This window comes from Mirounga leonina, unplaced genomic scaffold, assembly GCF_011800145.1.
Source record: "Mirounga leonina isolate KUSES-001 unplaced genomic scaffold, KU_Mleo_1.0 Mir_125, whole genome shotgun sequence".
Taxonomy (NCBI): domain Eukaryota; kingdom Metazoa; phylum Chordata; class Mammalia; order Carnivora; family Phocidae; genus Mirounga; species Mirounga leonina.
This window is the reverse complement of record NW_023270305.1, coordinates 69834319-69841865: the sequence shown is the minus strand read 5'-3', so window position 1 is coordinate 69841865 and position 7547 is coordinate 69834319. Positions and strand designations below refer to the sequence as shown.

Sequence of the window (7547 nt, the reverse complement as noted above, 5' to 3'; positions counted from 1 at the left end):
TCAACTCCATAGCAAACCTGGTCATGGCCCTTCCACCTGTGTGGGGGTGGGGGGGATGATGGTAGAGGAGCATAAGCAAGACAGGAGGGATGTGGTGGTTCACATAGGTCCATGGGATTTGTGACGGGTGGAAGTTCACTGTCAGAAACTTCTCAGGAAGCCAGTCTTGGCAAAGGTCTGCCTGCCCTCTTCCTCCACAGAACAAGGGCTCCTGGGCCTGGAAGGGGTTCTGGAGGCCCCCTCTGGCTCAGAAACCTCTTAGGGCTGCTGAGCTGGAGCTGAGTGGGGAGGACTAGCCACAGAATTTTCCATTTTCATCTGTCTTATACAATGGGGGTTCTTCAGAGAATAATCTGAAAATGGAGTTGCATGGATGATGCCACTGAAGTACAAACAAGGTGACTTTCTCAAGGTCACATGGAGGTAAAGGATGAACTATCAGAATCCACCCAAAGCAAAAAGCCCAAATACAATTGGGCCATTCTCCCTGCCCAGCCCACCCTACCACTGTCACCACGGACAGGAAACGGGCTCCCAGGAAACCTTCCCTGGGCCTCCGCTCTCCAAACACAGGCAGCACAGGAGAGAAAGTCAGATGGAAGGCTTAAGTGAGTCAGAGCATGAATCAGCAGCCCCTGAGGAGGAGGCTACTACAGGAATAAGAAAGAGGAAGGGTTTTCTCTCAAAAACCCACAATCCAGGATAGCCACAATCACTGATCAATGAGGCATCATACTGCTCACTGGCAGATCACTACCAACAACAACCTGAGAGAGACAGCTGCCGCCTTCTGCACGAAGCCCCTCCTGCAGACAGTGCCCAGCAGCCAAGGGCTGTGCCTCGGTCTCCCTAACACGGCAAGCCAGTCTGTACCTCTAGATATTGCACCTCCTGGTGTGACCATGGGATGAGCAGTGGGGCACCTTGTGTCTTATGAATGCCAGACTTAAGCTCCTTGCTTCTTCCATTTCCTCCTGGGTGCCTCATTCAAGTCTAAACATAGACCAGGGGTCTAGCAAACACCTATTAAGTAAACAAACTGTCAGCTTCTGTGACAGACTGGCCTTGCTCACCAGAGTCTGGCCTTTTCCTTTCTCCCAGGTACACTGTTGGGTCACCCTCTACAGCCCCCTTCCAGTTTGGCGCAGCTCTGTGACAGAGCGTGGAGGGATGCACACCAGCTGAGATAAAGGTGGGAAAGCTGCTCATGGGATGCTCCAAGTCTCCCTTCCCCCTGATTCCTGGCTGGATGCAGGAGACTGAGTGAATAATTCCAAGGCCCAGGGTAAGGGAGTGACTCCATGGAAAGAAACTAGGTCCCTGAGACTGGGTAGAACAGAGCCCCGGCTCCCCGTCCCTTCCCCACTGACAACTTACACTGAGCTTAACTTGAGTAAGAAAGAACCTATGTTGTGTGAAGCCACTGAGATTCGGGAAGTGGTTGTTATAGCAGCTAACAGTTACCCTGACTAAAGTCTGGCACATTCAAGGCACTCAATAAATGGTGGTGATGAAAATAAAACTCACAGCCACCGGTTCACACTTACCACACAGTGCTTGGGAAAGAATGATGCTTTGTTCTCTGCAGGAGGTATGCCCGGTTCATGAGAAAAGAGCCCGTGGGTGGCAGGGAGACCACCACCTGGGGCCAGGAAATGAAAAGAGCACAGAGAAGTAAAAAAAACACCCACTTTAGCAGACAATCAACCAGGCGACTGAGTGAATAATTCCAAGGCTCAGGGCACCCCGATAACTCTCCTGCTCCTCCCCCACCCCAACATCAGCTGGCTAGCCCCAGACCTCACCGCCCCAGACACATGCCATGATGGAAGCTGGAGTTAAGGTTGAGAGGGCAAGTTCTGAGATGGCTCTAGAGCTGCTAATCCAACCAGGAGAGAAGAAGAGACCCATCTCTCCCACTGGGCACCCAAGATCAGCCTCATTCCCACAAGAGCCAGCTGGGAACTGAGGCTACCCAGGGCTCTACCCAGACCTGGTCTACACCCAACAGGGGTCTTGGGACCCTTGGGGCTTCAGGGCCACCAATTCCTTGAATCCCAGCAAATAAGAGAATGACAACAGCATGGGTGCAAACACCACAACATGGGCACAAACCTCGGGTGGGCATGGGGCGGGTGCGGTACAGCTGCCCATGGCAAAAACTGAATGGGCCAGAGCTATGGTGACTATGGTAACAGGCACTGGCAAGGCCAGCATAGGAGCAGTGTCTCCAGAACGGCCAAGGGCAAGGATGACCAGCAAGCTGGAGGCTCCGCTCTAGGGAAAGGCACTGGTGGGCGCAGGCTGAGTGCACCCAATGCCAAAACAGCTCATATTCTGCTCCCGGGCATGTGACCAGGTCAGTCACCAGTAAAGGAAGACTCAGCAGATGGGCAAGGACCAGGAAGGTCTGGCTTCTGAATATTCCAGAATAGCAGCCAATGGCAGCAGAAAACTCCTCTGGCTTATGTTTGGAATGAATGAATGAATGAATGTGTCTACATGACATCCCAGAAACCTAAGTGCAATGAGTCAAGTTTTGGTGCACAGGAAATGACAGACTGGTTGGGGACAGAGGAGCGTGCTACTGGGGTGGGGAGACATACTCCAAGGCATTCTTCCTGAAGTGACACAAACGTGAGCAGGCTGCTGAGAAAGGCTGAGGAAGAGGATCCTGAACTGTGGAGAAGACGGCCAGCTCGCCTACAGCTGGTAGCGGTGACGGGTGGGATGAGCCGCTATGAGACTGCAGAGGGACAGGCTCTGGCACGCAGGGCAGGAAGAGCTAAGACAAGCTGGAACTTAGCAGTAAGGGTTCCTTGATCTTCATTTGCCCATTTTGGGGACTTCTTCACTGTTGGATGCTCCACACCTCGGTGCCCCTCCCCACCCTAAAATGCACGAGGATAGTGGAAGCAAACATATCTTTCATCTTTTTCTCTTTCAAACAAGCCAACTGCCTAGAAAAGATCTTAATCTTTTAAACAAAGCCAATTATGCCTCCTGACCGTAAAAAGCAAGGAATGCTGCCTGCCACCAAGGCTCAGGTATTAACTGGGCAGGAAAGGCCAGATGCCCCAGGAATGAAGGCAAGGGTAGAGGACAGGGAGGCCTTCGTCTCTTCCCTCCTGCACTCTGGCCCCAAGCCCAGCAGGCCCCAGACACCCTGTTCCACAGAGGGTTCTCAACACCTGCTCTTGTGCGACCAGAACCTTGGATCAACCTTGCAGAGGCCCAGAGCTAGGGGCGAGAGGCCGCGCACTTGCTCAGTCAGTGTCGCCCCTCTCCGGGGGACTGGGCAAGAGCTACTGAGCTTCCCTCAGCCTCAGTTTCACAATCTGTAAAATAGGAGTAACACCACCCACCTCACTGGGATGTGCTGAGGAGCAAGCACAGATGTAGAGACACGTGAATGCCCACACGGAGCCTGGTGCAGGGACCCGTGTCAGACACACGAGCCTCTCCCCTGGGCTCTGCCTCACCTCCCCTGTGTCTAGTCCCACACTGCACTTTTACAGGAAACACCCGTGAGCCCAGAAGGCCTTTCTTTCCCTCCAGCTGAGTCTATTGACACTTTTACCCAAGGTTCCAGCCGTCCAGAACCTTCACCCAGGTCCACGGCACTTTGCAAGTGCTTCAGTATATAGTCACCGTGTTTTCTAAACCAAACGCTTTTAGACCCAAAGGTTGCTGCTGGAAAGGGATGGGCGAACGGAGCGCTGTTCCTGGAGGCAGTGTGGCCGGTGCCAGACCTGGTCAGCTGCTGGGAGCCTCGTCACCTTCACAAAGCACCCTCTCTGGGCCTCAGGTTCCTTCTCTGTAAAATAAGGAGATGGCGGATGCAAGGGCTCCAGGGCCCGACCCCACCCCAGCCCTCCAGGGAAGAGGACTGGCTCTTTGTGCTTCGGGGCTAGACGTCCATTAGGATCCCGTTCTGAGGGGCAGCACCCAGCACAGTCCTCCTTCTGCGGAGGCCTGCTTCCTCCTTCCCCTTCTGAGCCTGGGACCCAGCCCTCTCCTACTTCTCGCTCTCTGTGCCACACAGGCCTTGGGCCCAGGACAGAGGTTCAGTGTGCATGAGTGTGCCACTCGAAGAACACCGCCTAGTCAATGAGCGTGCTGCATAACCTATCCAGTGCGGCTGGTGGCGAAATGCAGGACGTGGACGCCTCAGAAAGTCAGGCCAGAGAAGACCCGTGCGGGCTGGTGTATCCTCTCACCTCCAGGCACAGCCCACCCCACCCAGACCCCACCCCCCGGGGCCTGTGCTCGGCCACCTTTTATCTCCAGCTTCCCACTTCCCCAAGCCCAGTTCTCTGCTGGTGACACAGACCAGGCAGCAGTGGAAATGGGTTCCCCCGAGTCAATTAACTAGCCTGCCTCCTCCATTTAACGAATATGGTAGCTGATACAACACAACGCCTTAACCCAGATTCTAAAGCACATCTCCGACTCTGAGGGGAGGAGTTGCTCACCTTGGGTGGGTGCCTGCATATTCCCCTCAACAACGGCAGCAGGGGCTAGTGCCCAGGAGCAGGACAAGCCCAGACTGTTCCAGCTCCCCTCCAGCCCCCCAGTTTTCCCATCTCGGTCAATGGCACCTCCATCCTGCCACTGCTCCAGCTGAGAAACAAAATCAGTGCAGGCTCCTGAACTACTCTGCCTCTCACACCCCACAGCCAATGCATTGGTCATCCCTCGACTTCAGCCCGCCTTGGCACCCCTGCCCCACGGCCTTGGCTTCTGACAGTCCCTCTACAGCCCCCACTCTGTCTCTACACAGCGCTGGCGAGGCCATGAACCCTTGCGCCAGTGTCTTCATCTGGCTCCCACCTGGCTCCTTGCCGTTTAGACCTCCCTGGCCAGCCACCCTCTTACAGGCTGCTCTTCCTTGGAAGACATCGGAGGGCAGTTCCCTCACCTCCAATGTCCTTCCTAAAAACCAGCCTCTTCAGGAGGTCTCTGGGACAGTCCGCTTTAAAATGGACTTGTGGCCCATGTATAAGCCATGACCTTTGGGGGATTTTCTATAGGAACTAGCCTGAAAATAAGTCACCCTGAAAACATGCTTCGACGTGTTGGTGCTGAGGGACGCCTGGGTAGCTCAGTCGGTTAAGCGTCTGCCTTCGGCTCAGGTCACGATCCCAGGGTCCTGGGATGGAGACCCACATTGGGCACCCTGCTCGGCGGGGAGCCTGCTTCTCCCTCTGCTCCTCCCCCTGCTCGCACACACTCTCTCGCTGTCTGACAAATAAAATCTTAAAAAAAAAAAGTGTTTGTGCTGCGCAACATGGGCACAAACCTGGGTCTGGGGGCTCACATCCAGGAGATGAGAGAGACATGCTACGTGGGGGAAGTTCAGGCAGCAGCTGCAGAAAGGGAAGGACCCTCTGGTGGCCTCTGCTGTTCCGAGCCCTCCCACACCCCACACTTCTTAAGCCGCTTTTCTTAAGCATCTTCTTTTTTTCCTTCTACACCTCATGATGTTTCTTCGCTACATGTTATCTCTTCAACAACAGTGAGGGTCTCTCACGGACCAGGCCTTAGGAATACAAAGATGAACAAGGGGACTTGGTCAGGAAATACATGACCAGAATTGCAACAAAAATATGAATGGGGGACAATCTGAGGGCCACACTGGTGCTGGTGAAAGATCTTCTCCAACCCTCCCTTGTGTGAAGGGCTGGCCTACTGTCCCCTCCCCCCTTCTTTACTGGCAGGGGTGCCCCAGGTGCTAGAACCAGGGATTCTGGAGGCTCTTTCTTGGTGAGACTTGACCCAGTGTTGATTCAGTCCTCTCACTCCCATGTGCCAGGCTTTGTCTGTCATTGGATTGCCACAGAAGTTTCCCAGAGTAGCACAAGCAAAGATAATGGAAGCACTGCACTAAGCACTATAGTCTATTGTAAGAGCTGCCTGTTCATTACTAGAGACAATGCTCGCCAGTGTCAATGCAGTCTTCTCTCTCCGAGAAATGTCCAGGACTTTGACAAGTCTCATGTCTTGCTCCATTGTCAACTTGGCCATTGAAGCCCTCACATAATTAACTGAAAGTTCGCCAGTATGTCAGCCAGGAAGGCCTCTCAGGAGTGCCAGAGAAATTTCCAAACAGGTGTGTAGAAGGACTGTATCCAGTATCTATCAATGCCCACTGTCAATGACATGGCAGTTCCCAGAGGACCAACGGCCAAAGAGATGAGGACGACAGCTTCCTGTGACCTGTGGGCCAGCTTCACTCTGACTGGAGGTCTGTAACGGACCTACCAGCCAATGAAGGAAGGTATTGTCTCAGACCCAGATGCTCCCCCTCGCCCAGGGCACTTACTCAAAGCTCGGTTCCAGGAGATGCAGCTAGAACAGAACTCTCTGGATCCTCTAGGGCTGGGGAGGGGCCCTGAGCCCCAACGTTCAGCTGGGTGTGCCCCACTCACTGCCCGAGACTGTTCTTTCTCTTCCCTTTTCTTTTTCCACTCAAACCCAAGGCTGTAAGGTCTGGCCTGGTGCCTGCTTCTACCTCTCCGCCCACTAGAGCTGGCCACCTGGAAGCTGGGCCCTGACTTTCTTCAGCCACCGGGGCAGATGCCACCCCACACTCCGCTTCTCTCCTGCCTCCCCTTTGGGAGGGGTCTGTCCTTTTAGCCCAGGGAGTGCTGGGAGGGGCGTGGCCACAGCTGCTCAACGTTCTTCAGTATCACAGTGCAAAGAGGGTGTGCCTGCCCAGGGCGGTGGCTTACACCCCAGCTACAGCAGCTGCCTCTGCCTTGCCCTGACAGTATGTCCGTTCAGCCCATCCCCCCAGTCCCTGGGGATTCAGTGAAGAAGGCTTCGTGGTGAGGGCAGGGTCTGGGTACTCATGGCCAAAACACCATACTTAACAGCCAGGACACGTGGGCTGCAGCCCGGAGAACCCAGTTAGATGAGTTTCAGCAGAAAGGCACATTTGTCATAAAGGTTTGGGGCTGACTTATAAAACTTGAACAGGAATGTGGCTGAGCTGGCCCAAGGACCCCAATGTCAGCAGCATAGACAATTTTTCTGGGCTCTCCTCTGTTGACCCCTGTCATGCTCCCCTTCCCTGAAAACGAACCTGTGCTCATGGTGATATCAAGGCAGCCAACAGCCCCCAACTTTACTCTCCAAGTCTAGCCACTGAAGAGGCTGAATGCACGCATGGACTCTCTCCCGGTCTCCAGCCCAGCTCATTCTGGGGAAGGCAATCCAAGGGTGTAGCTTGAGCCAGGTGCTCCCAGGCCAGAGGGCTGGGGTCACACTGTAGCATGAGTGCTCCCATAAGACTCATGAGTTTGGTGGGGGAATCCCCCACAAAGTGGGGGTGGCGGGGAGGCTGGAGTGAATCCTCACAACTCACCACAACTTTCAGGATCCAAATGGAGAGATCCTGTAGCAAGTGTTCCTCAAACTTAAAAAAGTCAAATAACTCCCCCTGTTAAGTAAGCATAAACATAAAATTAGGTATAAGCTCTTTCCTCTTGGAGCTCTTCAACCACTATAGAACTAAAATGATCTAGGGCGCCTGGGTGGCTCAG

General features: G+C 54.1%; 1 protein-coding gene across 1 annotated transcript in view; it reads right to left on the bottom strand.

Annotated features, from left to right (window-relative positions):
* INPP4A (inositol polyphosphate-4-phosphatase type I A) overlaps window positions 1–6355 on the bottom strand; it is a 70410-nt gene extending 64055 nt beyond the window's left edge. Inside the window, exon 1 of the mRNA XM_035001732.1 lies at window positions 6326–6355. The gene's annotated coding sequence lies outside the window, so the exon portion shown is untranslated. The remainder of the gene's footprint in view (window positions 1–6325) is intronic.
* Window positions 6356–7547: the final 1192 nt, after the last annotated feature.